Source organism: Lepisosteus platostomus, chromosome 5 (assembly GCF_059453375.1).
Source record: "Lepisosteus platostomus isolate fLepPlt1 chromosome 5, fLepPlt1.hap1, whole genome shotgun sequence".
Classification (NCBI taxonomy): domain Eukaryota; kingdom Metazoa; phylum Chordata; class Actinopteri; order Semionotiformes; family Lepisosteidae; genus Lepisosteus; species Lepisosteus platostomus.
Window position 1 is genome coordinate 20,539,377 of NC_142615.1, and position 19,303 is coordinate 20,558,679.

Genomic DNA, 19,303 nt, shown 5'->3' on the forward strand with positions numbered 1-19,303 from the left:
AAATACATACAAATGTCAAGTTTTTTGTAGATATAAAGATGTTCTCTGTTTTCAAAGGATAGGTACTTAATTGGCATAATGATTTGGTATTGATTTTGTATCGTTGTATTATAAAGTTTGTGCTTTCTGTGTTTTTATCGTATTGTGAACTTATTTTTTAAACAAATGCTTACAAAGGCAAACACAGCACACATCTGTTTATACCAGTGGTGAATTGTACATTTTTATTAAGTACAAGCTACTGTGCACTTCTGGGAGTATAACAGGTTCGATATAAAGTGGCAAAAATATAAAAGGGGAAAATACCCCAGACTGCGTGTAAAGCCCTCGTTGTGACTGTTTTAGATTAAAATGGCGTACTATGCACGAAATGTTGCAGAAACACAATCTGATATTTTGATAATTTGATCAAATTGAGGCCCAGGATCCAAATCTTCAGTTCTGATTTTTTTAAGTGATATCTTTCCTTCCTGTCATGGAAGTCACACGATGTGAGCAATTGTTTTTTTTACGTTGCGATCCAAAGAGCCTCAGACTCACTGTAACCAAACCAGGATGGATTCTGCTGGGAGCCGGACTGAGCTCATTCTCACTCCCTGTGCTAAAAACAGAATTAGCTCTTCCCTGAACATCGTCTACAGCTGCTGGATGGTGCTCTGCGTCTTAATGCTCCGGCAGTTACTTTGACGAAACACAGATCACTTGTACGCTTTTAACCTTCTCGCAGCTACGGGCGAGACTGACGCTCACGATATGAAGGCACCCGCTGGAACACATTCTCTTTCACAATCGCGACAGACTTCGCTTTTTTTTAAAAAAAAAGTAGATATAGCCCTGAAAAAAGCATTAGCTTTTTCAGTTTTTACATTAATCTATTTTGAATCAAAGTTTGATATTTTTTTTTATTTTTTATTGCATTTTACATTACAATAATAATAATAATAATAATAATAATAATAATAATCATTATTGCGTACACTTATATAGCGCTGTCCTGGACACTCCACTCAATGCGCTTTACAGGTAATGGCAACTCCCCTCCACCACCACCATTCTCCTGAATGATCACAGAGAGTCAGGACCTCGGTTTTTTCATCTCAGCCGAAGGACGGCGCCTGTTTTCAGTTTAGTATCCCCGTCATTATACTGGGGCATTAGGACCCACACAGACCGCAGGGTGAGCGCCCAGCGACAGAAACCAGATGGTACCATGTATCGGGCTCGGCTGCGAGCAGGACAATGACGTCACGGTGACAAAGTAGAGGAAATCAAAACGGTTCTATAAAAGACCTGTGTCAGCTATTGGTTTGCAGTCTGGACTCTAAATCCTCCGATCCGATTTTAAATCTCTCTAATACCTGAGCTGCGGCTTCTTCCGAGTATTTATTCGTATACTTATTATGTGTAAGTGTATAGATGAAACCTTTCATATATTGTTCAGTTTAAATCAAAATGCTTTACTAATACAAGAGAGAAGTATAGTATGAAGGATGTGACAAATGTATGATTTCTTGGAACAAAACGGTTTTTATTTACATTCGAAATGAAGCGGAATTTTAGCGCCACACACAAACCGTTTGTCTTTTTTAGAGTGATTTTTAAACAGACATAAATGTAGAAAACGTGTTTTTTTAACACTATAATAGCAGGGTCAGTGGCGTAATGAATAACGCGTCAGGCCTCGCGTCAGAAAATTATAGGTTGGACTACGTCTGGCTTGTTGACTTTATACCACTTACATTCTTTTATATAAATGAACTGCACCTGAAAGCTATAGAAAACACTTTGGGTAAGTTGTCTGCAGCCTCCTGCGTCGACAACTTACCCAAAACACTATACTGTCTGGAGGTCAGCTCCAGCTCTGAACTCAATTGCAATGAAAAACCATGCGTAACAAAACTGGAGAACAGCTGAACTTGTGCTCAGTTCGGTGATGAGGGTTCAGAACTGTCCTTGTTGTAATTAGCACGAACTGCACAGGCTCTGAATCAGACCATGTCAATTAGTCTGATCAGTGTAGGACATGTTAATGTAGAATTATTGATAGGTTTATTAGTTAGTTAGTTCAGGTTTACCCACCTGAACTAATGTAGAATTATTACTTGGTCTGTCTCTTGTTTGTATATAAATGAATGTCTCTGACAACTTAATGTTAGTTTTACGATGTAGGTCAGACGTTGACATATGCAGGAGTATACGAAATGTCTCACTCCTGATTCAACTCATGTTCTATAGGAGATTGGCGATTCCTCCTGTTTCTCGTACAACCATATCAGAACAGAAGACCGTGTCACCCAGCTGTGATTCAAGATCGACTCGCATCTTTATCCCTTTTTTGTTCGTGATCATTATTTTCTTTAGTTATGATCAATATTGAACTTTTTCTAAATGAAATGACAATAATCAAACATGCAGGCAGATTTTTGAAAAGTATTCGGAATTGACAGGGTGCCCCTTTGGAACAGTCGTCAGAAAATGTGTGAAAATGAAAGTTATGTAAGCTCTCACACAAAGCATTGAAGATTGGAATCTGAGTGTAAAAAAGCTACCCGTCTCCCAATGATAGGCAGGGATACACACCATGACTCGAATAGACTCAGCGAACTTTAACACCTATGATATTACGAGTGCTTTGCACGTGTCGAATTTCAAGAAGGAACTACTACAACAGTTGTGGACATAATTCATTACCACCGGCAAAGTCCAATACCGGCAACTTCTGAGAAAATAATGTTCACACATGGAATTTGGTCTTTGAACGGCTGGCGGGAAATTTCATTTATACTCCAGTTGCATCCTCAGTTGAAACATGTTAAAATAACAACGCAGATTTGTTGGAGAACCTAACAAGAATTATTGGGTTAGCACTGTACTTTAATTTTAATATAAATGTAAACATGCATGCTGTCTAATCTATTGTAATTTTAAAATATGTTAGCTGAGGATGCGAGGGGGGCTATTATACCTTGTGAAACACGCAAGGAACTGTAAAAAAGGGTGGTATTTGAAAAAAATTGGCGAACACAAGAAAACCACAATTTATGTGGTATTATCATCAATATCCTTCAAAATCTATGTTCAAATGAAGGATTTAAAGAAACTATGAAAAAAGCAACAGTAATAGCAGAGGATTTTGATTTTTGCTCTTCAAGTCAGTAGATCGACATAGAGTTGCGCCCCTACAAACAGCACAAAGGATGAAACCCACCTCTTTCGTTATTGCTATGTTTGTGCCGGTGAAAGTAGCATTTGTGCTATTGAAAGCATCTCGGAAGATGAAGGTGCATTCACTTCCACATGTCATGATATCATTAGATCCGACGACAAGAGCTGAAGCCCCCGGCATTTTCCAAGCCAGGAATGTGAGGAAGATGGGCATGGAGGAAGGTAGCGTGGCCGAGCGGTCTAAGGCGCTGGATTTTAGGCTCCAGTCTCTCTGGGGGCGTGGGTTCAAATCCCACCGCTGCCAAATGTTAGTGTTTTAAGACCTGCAATACGATCAGTAAAAGCGCTTTTTATTAGGCTGCGGGAGGTGTTTAGAGATAGACTTTCTAAAAGACAGGCTTAACATCAAGGCAGAAAAAATATTTTGTTTTCTCAACAGAAATTCTCTTTGGCACGTTCAGCTTTATGTAGGGAACAACATCTGCCGAGATCACTTTTGAGGCAGTGCACATGATAGTGTACCGGCAAGTAAATTTAATATTGGCTGTGGTGGTGAGCTGCTTTTGTCTGTGAAACTTTTAATTCTTCACGCCGAATCATTGGCAGGGGTAATAGCTTATCTTTGAACAGAGCGCTCCATCAGAAATACTTTGTTCGTGCTCAAAAGAGATCAGAGGATTAACTTCATGAATTCACATAGCATACCTTACAGGAAAAAATTAAAAGGGGAATTAATTGTGCTTCCTGATGTTGTTCCTGTGGTTTCTTTGGATACAGAGGTGAATGTTCTTTGGCGTTCTGCTAGAGTATCCACTGGGTGGGCTTTATCAATCAGCTCGGATAGGTCATCAGTGCTCCGCCTCCGGAAAATAATCAGCACTGTCGTTTTTTCCTGTGCTGTCTTTTAAAACATATAAGATCACGAGTTTACAGATTTCTCCAAATAACAACTATACATTTTAACCCAGCGGTTAGCATTCCTTCAATCCAATAGTTTTACTCCTGGTAAAAATCAGTGAAATATATAGAGAGATGCAAAGGAACAAGTAATAGGTTTATTCCATGCTGAAAAAAAGAAGAAAGAGAACACAACGTTTCGGCCGTGGAGCCTTCTTCAGGTGTGCACACCTGAAGAAGGCTCCACGGCCGAAACGTTGTGTTCTCTTTCTTTTTTTCAGCATGGAATAAACCTATTACTTGTTCCTTTGCAGCCTACGCATGCTGACGCAGCTACCCACCTGAACTATATAGAGAGATGATATTCAAATATTTCAACATTCTTATTGGATTACCTGTATGGATGTATCGCTCAGAATTCCTAATATGATTTTGAGTTCAATTTTGCTTTACTACTTTCAGAGTCTTTTATTGACCTTGCTGAAGCAGAGAAGTGACATAATCACAAATGCGACCTACCTGTGCTGCTGTTTTTGGTTAATAATGATTAAAAAAAACAGCTCCTTGCATTAAGAGCAAGAGCAACCAACACGCTCGCTGGTTGTGTTTGGTATTTTCCGGGGTGCTCTTCCTCAGCTGCAAAGTTATTTGGTGAGCAAAGACCTCTGAGAAGGAGTCTGAATCCGTCAACAACACAGGAATTCTAAGATCGCACTGCCGTCTTGTGTACAGAGATGTGCTTTTTCCTTATAGAGTTTTTCGGTATTTAAGAACACGTATCCTACCTTGAATGCTAGTTTCAAAAGATATGTTACCGGATCACAGATTTTCTTGAAAAGATTTGGGGATGCACTTACCGGGATTCAAACCCGGCTCAATTATTTAGAAGGCACCTATACCACCAACGCACTTCTGAGAAACACCGGCACATTTACACAATCCTCCCTCTCACCTACAAAGTTATGAAGAGACAGACGTCCAATGAAAACTAATTTGATTCACTCAAGGCTCCGCTCTTTTGTTGTGATGTCATTTTAATTAATGTTAGCTGTGATAAGGTGTCGTTTCTGTCTCTTAAAGTTTAAGTCTGCTCCTTTCTTCCTGGGTTAGAAATAATGTTCCATGATTGTTTACAAACACCACTATCAATTATTTGTCCAGCTCTAACGCCTGTGTGTGTTGACAAGGCATCTCCAAAGGACATATTAAATAACATGATCCTTCCTGTTACCATTCCTGTGGTTGGAGCATTGTTTCGCCCTTTTTCGTTCTTCTACAATATTTGCAGACAGGAGTTTATCACTCGAGTTGTACAAAACAAGTCGGTCCATGAAAATCATCAGTACTGCTGTTGTTCTATGCGTAGTTTAATCAAGGTAGTCGAGTGAGGAGGTGTTATGGTGTTATGGTGTTATGGATTCGGTAAGAGGGACCGAAACCAGTGAGAGAACCCACTTCCAGGAGCTGACAAAGCCTAGCCGTGATCCAAAGAAAGCCGTAGTCGAAGGAACGAGCCGAGAGTCCAGGGGAAGGCAGAGATCCAAAAGGGAACGAGTTACCGAAGCCGAAGCGTGATCCGAAATCGTAGACAAAAGAGCAATCCGATAGTCCAGGGGTAGCCAGAGATCCAAAACAGAGCGTAAGTAACGAAGCCAAGCCGTGATCCGAAAAGCCGTAGTCAAAAGGGAGAAAACCGTAAACCGAAAGCCAAGAAGAACACAGGGTAGGAGTAGGAGTAGGAGTAGGAGTAGGAGTAGGAGTAGCGCAACCAGGAAGCTCGAAAGGAAAACCAATACTGAGCAACGAGGTAGGGAAAGACAGGTGTTTAAGTAGGATGAGACGGGGGTGTGGTGGCGAATAGGAAAACTGATAGGTAAACTGATGGATTAGGGCTACGCCTACTTCTGCCTCTTCCGTTGCCGGGAGGCAGGGATCGTAACAGTAGGTAAAAAAGCACTCCCCGTCGATAAATCAATCATCGTCGCCCGTGTGACTGGATATAAAAATAACGGGTTCATTTTAACCAATCTCTGGAAGTTTCGATGCTGTTATTTTTCCTTCCTTATTTCTTCATTCCTATGAATTTACTCTGTAGTAGAGGAAACGCAAAAGTGGGAAACTGCAGGCATCCTTCGTTAGTGGTGGATTGTGTTCAGGGAGCATCAGCACATCTCAGTTCTGTTAATAAGTCTGTTGGGGATATACCTCAGTGGTAGAGCGCATGCTTTGCATGTATGAGGTCCCAGCATCTCCAGGTGCTTTATATTACTGTGCTCACATTGCAATCTTCTGTTGAATGTGAACTCTTTGCTCGTGTTCATAGAGAGCCAAGTTCACACAATTAAACTCAGGCACACTCGAAGTGCTACGGTGTTGCTCTGCTGTTTTAAATGTACCTCTAAGGCACTTAGTTCTGTTAACTACCAAATGATTTGAACTAATTTTATGTCATATTCAGGAAATCCAGAGGTCTTCAGACGTGTCGTGGCTGTTGAAGAAGACACCTTTTGAATCTCACCCGGGATTTCCTGAGAGATCATTCAGCGAGCGAGTCCTCCCTCTGGACTCCGCACTGAGCTGAAAACTGCGCGAATTCCATTGTACAACCGAGAAAAAAACTGATGGACCAAACAACGACATTTGATGATTGCAAGAAATTCAAGAAACACAACAGTCCGAACACAGGTTTGAATCCCGAACGCTTAATTTAAAAGACAAAGCGAAGGATACGACCTGTAAACTCTCTTCATGTCTTACAGTTTATGATATAAAAAAATCTTACTTTCATAATAATTTCTTGCTGCTGATAGACTATTTATTGAATTTTAACAAATTCACAATTACAAACATTTTGGGTTAAACAGTTACTGACATACTTTAACGAAGAGAAACGTTAGTGCCTTCCGGTGTGTGAGCCAATTTCTCAAAACAATATTTGTTAGTCTCTCGGGAGGCTGCGCAAGGTGTTTAGAGATATAATTTCTAAAAGGCAGGCTCCCTGAGCTTAACATCAAGGCAGAAAAAATGTTTTTTTCTCTACAGAAATGCTCTTTAAATTTCAGCATAGTTACAACTCCCTTTATAAAGGGTATGCACACTTATAGAACCAAGGCATTGAAACGTTTTTTTTAATTGTTGTTCCAAAAAATGTTCCATTTGTTTTCGTTCTTAATGTTGTTGATTTTAAGATCTTATTAAATGCGAAAAAATCTGACTGTGAAATAAGGTCAAAATGCTATTGAAAAAATCAGTAATGTGAGGAAAGATGGATTGTGGGAGCCCCTTAACTACCCATGTCATGCTGTATTTCTCACTCATTCTACTGGGAGTGGTGCCGTCGCTTCTGGATAAAGTCTATCAGCGGTCATTCCAGACGGGTCAGGTACTGTATGACTGCGCTTCGGCACAAGAAGAGACATGTGACTTGCGAGGATCCCGACAGTGGCACTCACTTTCCAGAGCCTGGATAGCTCAGTTGGTAGAGCATCAGACTTTTAATCTGAGGGTCCAGGGTTCAAGTCCCTGTTCGGGTGTTTGTGTTTTCCTTAAGTGCATTGTGAATTTAATTATAAATCGTATTTTATGTTCCACTCTTCTAGCTGTACTGTCGATATTTTAAAAGTTAATCACTTGTATTTTCTTTAGTGTTTCCTTTCACAAACCGAAAATCTTCAAGACTATTTTGTCACAGCACTCCATGTAGATAATCACAGGAAAAGAAAAGGAAACGCAGTGAGGAGCTCACACAGTGAGTACTCTTGAATACAACAAGAGGAAAGGCACACTGTGGAACATCACGTCCAAGTTTACAGTGACGGCTTCTATTTCCACTGATGAATGAGACAGATTCATGAGGAGATCCTCAGCACAATTAAGCGAACACATCGCTATTTCGGTCTGATGTAGAGGCTCCATGTGTGTCAGCAGTACTATAAATTTTAAGTCTTATACACTTTCAGGGGCTGCATCTGTAGCGCTTCATCTAAGAAGACTGTTTTACTTTACCACACGATTACATTCACCCACCCAATTTATTCTCAGAATACCCAATGGCTCAATAACCCTGTTTTCCCCTGGGAACCACCAGTGTACAGTCCCATTCCATTCAAAAATATAACAAATATATTAAATTAATATATTCAATGAACAAATATATTCAATGAACTGTGTAACAGAGAGCTGAAACTGTTTTTAGGGATGGCTGAGTGTTTAAGGTGTTGGACTTAAGCTCAATAAGCAAATGTCTATGTGGGTTCAATCCCTGCTCCTGTAATTTGCTTTTGAAGTGACAGAACACTTTGAAGATTTACACTCTATTAAAATATGTACAGGTATTTACAAAATTTGAGTTCTCTTCACACCCTGGAATAACTGAACTCTCACTATCACATACTTAAGGCTTTACATGCATTAGCTGTGATACAGCTCCTAATAAAGACAGAATGAAACTGTATCAATAATAAATGACATGTTTTAAACAAACGTGTATTGATAAACTTCATTATTAATAAAAGTGGTGTGACGGGAAAGCAAATTAAATATTACAATGATATTCCAAGCAACTGATGTGTGCCGGAACCAAATGTCATCCACTGTGGGCTTTGTAAATTGTTTAAAAATTGTAAGTGAAGTTGAGATAATTAACAATTTGTTGAATCCTGCAGTTACAGATTAAAATGTGAGAAGAATTTCTCTGGGTTTATCTCTGTCCGAGTGCCTGATGTGAATATGCTGAACACAGTGTCTTTGATTTATGTACTCAAACAACCAAAGAATCCCATTCTTGTCATCCTATGGTTTGTCAAACGTGATTTTTTCAAAGTGGGTGCGATTTCGTTTAGTCTTTCGCTCTTGTACTAGAGCAGTAATGTTTCTAGACACGCATGAGCATGGTATAGCAGGCTGACAGCAGGAACACGTGGCCCACAAGCAGTGACAGTATCAGAGGTGTCTGCAGTATGTTGGTTTGTGAGCAGCGATAAAATCAAATGCAGAGGAAGCAGGTGTGCCTGCATTAATAAAGCTCCATCGAGCGGAAAAAGTAACAGAAGAACCAACCTAAATCCAATAGAAAGTTTCTGCAGCTGAAATCACAGGCAAAACTGCTGCAGGCTTGAACTCACAACCTCAGCATGACTTCACTATGTACTGCGATATAAGTACGATGCACTGACCAACTGCGCCACTGGAGCTGCATAATGGGTTTGTTACATATTTTAGATGTATTTATTGGAAGGTTGCAGAAATCATAAATCACTGATTTCATTATCTGCATGTTTAATATCCAGGAGAGAGAACTCCTTCAGATTCTACAGCTCATAAGTGCACTTTAAGAAATCTGCTTTTGTGAGATGGATCTCCGAGGTGCAGCTTTTTTCTTATTACTAAAGATACCTCTACATTGTAAACTATTTGAAGACCTAGAAAAAGGAACATGGCGTTAGTTGAAATAAGCACTGAATGGGTTAAAACCGACGCTCTTTGAATTGCTAAAGCGATGCCTTGAGGAGAATAAATCAACATACTTTATTCGCACAGGTCACTCGGCCACGGACAAGAACCATCAGCTACCACCAGTATTATTATCATTATTATTATTATTATTCAACCATTTGGGGAACAATACAGTTGAGCAATCCCACTGTTCTTATAGCAAGAAAAATAACATGAGACATGAGAATAATTGTTTGAACAATTGATATCTATTTTTCCCTCTTATGGGCGACCCTGTGGTATTTCTTTTTCTCTTCGTTGTTGTGCACGGGCTAGTTCTGCAGCGATATTTGCTGCAGAAATTTCTGCGCAGCTCCGTATTAAATCTGTTCTCAACTGCAGTGGACAGAAGACAACTCCAGTAGATAGCTGTGTAGTTCTGTAGGACCACACACGACACAGTGATAGTGCGGCTCTTAATGGACTGGTACACAGACCACATGAGAGGCAAGCAAAACGCTTTTAAAATTCCAAAGGCTCACCAAGTCAGAGGAACAGCAATGAACTGAAAAGATCTGTTACAGACGTCTATGTCAACCTCTTTAGAGCTATAAATGCCATTTGTTTAATTTATCTGTAGATTAACACTCCCAAGTAACAGCACTTTACAGTATATTAATGTTAATTACGCTGGTGGACATTAGCTGGTGTTTTTTGTAACAATTTGTTTGCTCTGCTGTAAGGAATAATAATAATAATAATAATAATAATAATAATAATAATAATAATAATAAACTTTATTTTATATAGCGCCTTTAAAGGTGGCTTCTCAAAGCGCTTTACAGGATGACAATAACAATAAATAAGAAGACTACAACAATAAATAAGAAAATTTCACAAGACAGGACACAATTATAATTACAACAATACAACAAAAAAAATAGAGGAGACCGTGGAAGATGGTATTAAGAAGAGCAGAGGGGTGAAGAATGGAACCAGTTAAGTAAAGGCTTTTCTGAAGAAGAAGGTTTTGAGTCTGGATTTGAAGGAGTTTAGAGAAGGTGACTCTCTAATATCCTTGGGCAAAGAGTTCCAGAGCTTGGGGGCATAGCAGGAGAAGGCCCTGTCGCCCATACAATGTAGACAGGCTTGGGGGACAGTAAGGAGGGCAGAATTTGAAGAGCGGAGGTTGCGAGGTGGGGAGTAGGGCGATAAAAGTTCAGACAGGTATTGAGGTGCCAAGCCATGTAAAGCCTTGTAGGTGAGCATGAGGATTTTAAAGTCTACGCGGAATTTGACCGGAAGCCAGTGCAAGGACTCCAGGATAGGAGTAATGTGAACACTTGTACTAGACCTGGTCAGGATTCTGGCTGCTGAATTTTGGACATACTGCAGCTTGTTCAGAGTAGATTTAGATACAACAGGGAGCAGAGCATTGCAGTAGTCAATTCGGGAGAATACAAATATGTTGATCAGCTTTTCAGCCACAGTTAATGATAGCATAGGGCGTAGTCTTGCGATATTTCTAAGGTGAAAAAAAGATGTTTTGACAGTATGCTGTATATGTGGGTCGAATGTTAAGCCAGAATCGAATATAACCCCAAGGTTTTTCAATTTTGATTGAAGCTCTAGTACAGAGCCATCTACAGACAGGGTTACAGGACTGGCTTTACGAAGTTGATGGGGGTACCAATAAGCATGACTTCAGTCTTGTCACAGTTAAGATGAAGGAAGTTTTGAGTCATCCAAATTTTTATGTCAGAGATGCAATTAGAATAGAGACAGCCACATCAGTGTTGGGTTTGGTATGGATGTATATTTGAGTATCGTCAGCGTAAAAATGAAAGCTGAGGCCATGTGATCTTAAAAGCTGACCAAGTGGGAACATGTAAATGCTGAAGAGCAAGGGGCCCAGTATTGAGCCCTGAGGGACACCAGACTTGACAAGACCGATTTCAGACCTGTACCCATTGAGAGAGACAAAGTGACAGCGATCAGTGAGGTAAGACTTAAACCATTTGAGGGCAGTGTCAGAGACTCCAAACACAGTCTCGAGACGAGAAAGCAAGATGTTATGGTCAACAGTGTCAAAGGCAGCACTGAGATCAAGAAGGATGAGTATGGAAAGAGAACCAGAATCAGAAGCTATTAGGAGATCGTTGGTGACTTTGACTAGGGCGGTTTCTGTGCTGTGAAGTTGACGGAAGCCAGATTGGAGGGGTTCGAAAAGGTTGTTTGTCATGAGGTGGTTATGTAACTGAAGTGTGACAGCACGTTCTAGAATTTTAGAGAGAAAGGGTAAGTTGGAGATGGGGCGAAAGTTGTTAAGATTGTCGAGAGCCATGTTAGGCTTCTTTGGCACTGGGGTAATAGCAGCAGTTTTGAGGACCGTTGGTACAATGCCGGTTCTCAAGGATTCGTGTATTATATTGAGGACAATGGGACAGAGAGAAGAGAAACAGGACTGGAATAAAGTGGTGGGAATGGGATCTAAAATAGATGTGGTGGGTTTCATGCGCGTAACTAGTTTGTTTAGGGATGCTGAGTCAAGAAGAGAGAAGCTGGAGAGACGGGAACCAGAGAAGTTGGATGAGGAGGGAGGAGGTGTGGAAATTATATCCGTAGTGGAGAGAATGTGATGCCGGATGTTGTCAATCTTAGAACTAAAGAAATCTAAAAATGTGTTGCAAAGTTGTGATGAGGCAGGTAATGTGGTGGGGCAGTTTGGCTTGAGCAGTCTGTTGATGGTGGAGAAAAGATGTCTGGGATTGTTTTGGTGATTTTCAATGGTGTGAGAGAAGCAGGTGGATCTAGCAGACTCTATAGTAACCTTATAATCAGATAAGTAATCTCTCCAGGCCTGATAATGTACATTGAGGCCGGAAAGACGCCACCTACGCTCAAGTTTGCGAGAGGCTGCCTTCATGGAACGCAGATGGTCGTTGTACCAGGGGGCAGGGCGAGAGAAGGAGATGGTTCGAGTTTTTAAAGGAGCATAGGTGTCGAGGGTAGATAAAAGAGCATTGTCAAGTAACTGTATTTTGTCCTCTAGAGGGTCAGAGGAAGAGAAACAGGATAAGGAGGACAGAACAGAATTTGCAAACCTTGGGTGATCAATTGATCGCCAGTTGCGGAAATTTACAGAGCGTGAGGGGGAAGTGTTAGAAACAGGTAATTCCAGATTGAAGAGAATGGCTAAGTGGTCAGAGAGGCCTAATATTCAGAGAGGATTATTATTCAGAGAGGAATAATAATCATAACATCACTTTATTATCCCTTTACAATTTATTGCATTAGGAATGATCCATTGAATTAAATGTTCAAAGTTTTCAGGCTTTTTAGCATTTTCCTTCACATATGGAAAAAGTTCAATGTGTTCTTGTCACATTTCTCCAAGTAGATAATCTACACAAGAGCGCATGTAACAGTTACAGGACATACAGTGAGGAATTCGCGCAGCTTTCAGCTCAGTGCAGAGTCCAGAGGGAGGAATCACTCGCTGAACGATTTCTCAGGAAATCTTGGTTGAGATTCAACAGGTGCTTCTTCAACAGCTACGACAAGTTGGAAGACTCATTGAAGTCTGAAGAGATCAGCCTCTGTGACAGAGTGTCCAGTGACACAAACTAACTGTCCTGCTGTTCTCTGCTAATGTAGAGGGTGAATGTAAGGTTTCTTTCTTGTAAAATATTTTCAAGTGTATTTTTGCTGCTGAAAATTAATCTTGTGTATTTGAATGAATTCTGATATTGTCACCTAATTCTGTACATTGTTTCATCAGACTAGAACATTTAGAGGAGCTCAATTGCATTAATTAATTGCATAGTGATATTATTTCTTGCCGTTTAAATACTTCAGTCAAAACTGTAGAGAAGTTGCTCCTGTTTTCACCATTATAAGAACTGTGATGCACCAGTATTATTTACTCTCATAAAAGTATTGTAATTGTATTGTCCTGTTCCGTTACAGCCTTGAGTGACACAAATCTTCTCCTTTACTGCACTACACTTCTCCAGAGGCCAGTTCAGCACACAAGGATCCTCAGTCAAACAAACACTGCAATCATTTGATAAATGCCATTTCTCATCCTTTCTCTTAGTGTTGGTGCTACTATTGTATGCAAAGGAGGCGACTTGACAATGAAAGGTGTAATCATCTTAAAGAGAGTCTTCATGAAGGTGTGTGTAGGCAAGCTCTTGAAGAAAGATGTGAAGACGGGGGTTTGAATTTAATCCTTTCTGTAGGGGGTTAAACTTCTAAGTCACAAGCTGGGGTTTATGGCAGGAAAGGGGGTTAACTGATAAGGATTGCAGATGCAAGCTAGGAACCCCCCTGGGTGTAATGTTAAACTGACCATTTGCCCAGAACATCGTAAACTGGCCAAATACCATGAACCCCCCTCTTTACCATCAGACCGAGTGACGTCAGAAACGGAGAAGAAAACACTATATAACCCAAAAGTTTGTAACAGTACGGGGAACAATACTTCGGTTTTGTTGTTTCTTGCGGGAAACAAGACTTCGGCTTTATTGTTCCTTGCATGCAATAAACTCATCTGTTTTACTTCATCTCGGGATCAAGATCCTTATTTTTTCTGTTACAACAACAGCAAGACACAGCAACAACAGTTTGCCGAAGACACCACTATAATAGGACTGATCAGTGATGATGACAAGTCCACTTACAGGGATGAAGTTGTACAGCTGCTTAGGTGGTGTCATAGCAATAACCTGGACTTGAACATAAAGAAAACGAAAGAGCTATTTGTGGACTTTCGGAGACACAGGCCATACACTCACAGCCCACTCAGTATTGATGGAACGGAAGTGGAAACAGTCACCAGCTTTAGGTTTTTGGGAATTCACATCTCTAAAGATCTAACCTGGACTGTGAACACTGACTCTATCATGAAGAAGGCTCAGCAGCGCCTTTATTTCTTGAGGTGCCTCAAGTGATGGGGGATGCCAGTACATGTGTTGGTGAACTTCTACTGCTGCACCATCGAGAGCATCCTCACCAACGGGATCACTGTGTGGTATGGTAACACCTCTTCGCGAGAAAGAAAGGCACTACAGAGAATGGTCAATATGGCCCAGAAGATCATCGGCTGCGGTCTCAACGAGATTAAACAGCTCTATGAGGACCGCTGCCGTGGTAGAATTCTTGCCATCACAGAGGACAGTCACCACCCCGGGCATGAGCTCTTCACCCCACTGCCCTCAGGCAAGAGATATAAGAGCATACGGACACTTACCACTAGATTCTTCAATAGCTTCTATCCACAAGCAGTGAGACTGGCAAACAAATTTAGCCATCCCCCTCGGACCACACCTACACCATCACCATCTACCTCTTTATGATTTCTTATCTATTGCACATCTCCAGTCATTGTTTACACGTCTGTATTGTTTACATTCAAACTGTCTACATGTTTACTTGCACATTGTCTATTGTTTCTTTGTACATTGTCTTGATGCACTGTTTGCACTTTGTCTTGTTTTTTACACTTGTTTTACAATCGAGAGACTTTCTGTAAGTAAGAATTCCATTGTACCAGTACCGGTTACATATGGCAATAAAGTTCAAGTTCAAGTTCAAAACACACCAGCAAGTCCACCTCTGAATGGCTTAAGAAAAACAAAATGAAGACTTTGGAGTGGCCTAGTCAAAGTCCTGACCTGAATCCGATTGAGATGTTGTGGTATGACCTTAAAAAAGCGGTTAAGGCTCGAAAACCCTCCAATGTGGCTGAATTACAACAATTCTGCAAAGATGAGTGGGCCAAAATTCCTCCACAGCATTGTAAAAGACTCATTGCCAGTTATCGCAAACGCTTGATTGCAGTTGTTGCTTCTAAGGGTGGCCCAACCAGTTATTAGGTTTAACTAAATGTTATCCACAACTTCAAACACCTGTGAGAAACGGGCAACTGCAGTGTTTCGCCTGCTGGCTCCACAGATAATCCTTTTTTGAAGTTTAAGGAGAGGATTTCTTTGTCAATTCAATTAAATGTTTCAGAAATGCTGAACTATTGATGTGTTTCACACGCAGCACGGGCTCTCCTTTGCTTACAAATAATTTTTTTTACACCAATTTACTCAACTACGATTTTTGCTGAGCATTTTGTTTGCTTGCTTCCTATTGTATACTGCGCTGATTTCTGTATTGTTCAATTTCCCTGTTGATTTTAATTTCTTGTTTTCTAAGACAATCAGACCAGCTGTTCTGACCTTACCCTGCACTGGAGCCACTCTTTTCTTTCCAAAGGCGTGGAGAGAGATACTACTGCAGGTAACACCCCATGAGAAACATCATGAGTTTCTGGAAAAGCTCTCTACCTGCCCGCTCCCCACACCGACGTGTGTGAGCAGGGATTTAAAGGGACATTCTGAAGTGTACAAACATTTTATCATTACATACTTTTTCTGTGCAGTTAGTTCTCCTTCAACTCCGCCTGACAACAGAGGTCGTTTTTAATACAGGAGTAAAGGCACACTGCACATCTGCAAAACATCACGTTAAGGTTTAGGGAGAGCGACATCAGTGATTGGAAGGTACAGATGCAGCCATTCAAAGTGCGCAGTACAGACACATACCGGAGGTAATTGGATACGGCGTCGCGCATTGTGACGTGCGATGACGCAAAATACCGCGGTACGTGATTGGTTGACCGACAGGGGCACTCGTAGTCCGTTGGTCGGTCGTAGAAAGATTTACAGTAAATGTCTTTACTGTGCCCATTTTAGCATTGAATATTCATATGGAATTTTACCACTGAAGGGAAATCTTAGTACCTGAGCATAAAAAGAATAGGAGCATACTGTAACGCGTGTGAAGGCCATAAACGATATTAATTTTGGAACATAAACATACAGTATATGGCTGGTCTCTGTACTTTAAATAAAAAATACACACCAGTATTCCATTTCTCCCTAAACATTTTAAGCTTCGAAGTCTTTAACTAATGTGATACTGGAGTCAACAAGCATACTTTTAGAATTTGATTAAAAGGGAATATAATATGGAATCGTGTATCTAAAGAAATTAATAACGATATAATTATATTCATGTACCGCAACACAAGAATAGTACACGCTGTACATTGTCTATTGATAATGTTTCTGTAGTGCTTTTTCAGCACTCTGCATGTGACCTTGCCGGTGGCACTGTGGGTTAGGCTCCTGACTCCTACCTCACATGCTGTGTGTTTGAATCCTGCTGGAGTCATGACTTTTTTTTCAACAAACATTTCTTTGAAAAAATAAAACATTTCCCTGGGTCAGAGATTAAATAAAACCTCACTCGCACCAAACAAATTTATATTTCTAAATATCACAACATGATCGAATTTAAGTCATTTTAATAACAATGAATAGTCACCTATGCATTACAATATAAACATTTATATTGATTTAAATCGCGTTTTGATTTAAATCGCAAACGCGGGTTTAAATATATGTGTTTTTTGATTCACAATCAGACAAATGCAACATAAATTGATATCTTTGTCTTCTAAGTATCTTAATAAACTTTCAGCATAGCTTTCTCCCCGTTTAGATGTATTTTTCTTGGGATCTTGGGATCAAACATGGAAAAATTAGATTGTAATCGTTTTTATTTTTTAAATACATTTTAGAAAAGTGTAATCTATACTAAAAAGTTGTACACCACCTGCTATAAAGATACATATTGTAATACTTTCGGGTTCGGATAGGACAGACACAAGAACTCAGACTTGCGGAGTTAAAGCAAGTTAAAGCCTTGATTTTATATATCACCTTTTAAAGTGGCATCTCAAAGCAAAGTAAATACCCCACACTGATTGTTCCGATCTGTCATGCTAATAAAGCACCTTGAATTGAATTGAAAGAGAGAGAGAAGGGGAGGGTGAGCAAGTGAGAGAGCACAGCCAGGACAGACAGGCAAATAAGATACACTCCACAGACATTCACAACAGCGACATATCATAAAACGTTTGCACATATAGTTAAATTATTATTTGTTTTTCAGGAAGTTAAAAAAAACACTTGAATATATCCAGTCTCTTGAAATAAAATTATTTTTCAAGCAATGCAACTAACGTCGGGCAATGTGTTTTTTTTAATCCAACATTGACAGCCACATCTTAAATCTTGTCAGTCAGCTCTTTTTTCTCTATTTGAATTGTGGCAATTCAAACAACCTGGGATAACAAGTGGTCTCAAAGTCACAGAGCTCACAGAGCTTTCACAACAGATGACAATTCCCTTAGTCTTCCTGAAATTGTCAGATTATGAGTGAACAAAAGCATTTTATTAAAAATTTAATAAAAATTATTTTTTAATCGCGTATCTAAGGAAATAGCAGTATAACCTTGTTCATGCAGTGGCATGTTAAATTATTAATTTGGGTGTCTCCTCTTGCCAGAAAGCTCTAAATTGCATTTTGAGTGCAGTTTTTGACTTTTTTTAAATTGCAACCCATAAATAAAGCTGATACTGTTTAGACTTTTAATTATTTTAAACTGTATTACAGCAGCACAATGCAACGTAAATTGCAAAAATGCACTTGGAATCTGTCCAAGCCCTGCTTTGTCAGGCATTTTCTTTTACTGTAACGGACATAAAAACTCCCTTGCTTTTAACAGAGCGTTTCATAATTTCTAACTACGAAAATTATTTAAACTGCTACACTTTTCATTCAACCAGAGCTTGAAATATCACAAGGATCCTCAAGAGCACAGCAAAGACTGTATTAAAAGTATACTAGTGACAAACTAGTATACTTTAGATCTTTTTTGCTGATACGGGGAAAATCTGATCATGTTTCTCATTATAAATAAAACATTATTTTACATATCACCTTTATGTGATATCACCTTAAGGACAGCACATACAAGTGTTAATTGCACAATGGACCGCTCAAATAAATTTAAAATAGTCTTCTTTAGGTGTGAGGGCAGGAGTGGATCGCAGAAGGCATAATCAGCAAATTAGGAAAACAAAGAACAGGACAGGTGAGACGTGTATCCAGAGAGCGGGTGATCAGAAAAAGGAACAGCTGTTATGCCCAGGTTTTACGCTCTCTCTGCTGAATGAATAAAAGCATTTTATTAAAAACGCGTTTGCGTTTGTCTGGGTATTTACTTTGTAATCTGTGGTTTACATCTGCTGTATTGCTTTGAGATGCCACTTTTAAAGGTGATATGTAAAATTAAGTTTTTTATTATTGTTATAGAGAAACATGATCAGATTTTCCCTGGTTCAGAAAAAAGACGATTTAAATCTGTAATCTTTCCACTTGTATGTCATCGGAAAATACAAGAAGTTTCTGCTTTGTGTAAGGATGGTATCAAAAAGTAATCTAACTGGTGAGAAAGCTGTGCTGCTCAAAGCGCTTTACAGGATAAAAACAATAACAACAATAGTGTTAGGTTGGGCAAACGATTTTTTTATAGAAATACAAAATGAGATATAATGATATGTTCCGGCTAAGACATTATTAAGTACAACCCCCCTCTCTGCGGGAGTGCTGGCTGTGACGAATTAAACCGGTTTCACAGGTATTTTCAAAGTAGAAGGGGGCAAGATTTCCAGCGAAAGACACCTCCCCCCTCCAAAAGTACATTACTTACTAGTTAAGAAAGCTAGGCTCCTCAATGAAATCGCTTTAACATGCTAAGGCGTTGGTGTAACAGTCCGGGCGTGGCAAGCTTCTAATGTCAACCCGACTACGGCAAAAGGAACCCTTCTTTCATTGGAAGACAATGAACATATTCTAGCCCTAACTGAATTAATAGCAAACATGGTTTACATAAAATACATTTTCC

General features: G+C 39.8%; 1 non-coding gene across 1 annotated transcript; it reads left to right on the forward strand.

Moving 5' to 3' along the window:
• Positions 1–7,522: 7,522 nt before the first annotated feature.
• trnak-uuu (transfer RNA lysine (anticodon UUU)) lies at positions 7,523–7,595 on the forward strand. The gene has a single exon. It is a non-coding gene; the product is annotated as a tRNA-Lys (tRNA).
• Positions 7,596–19,303: the final 11,708 nt, after the last annotated feature.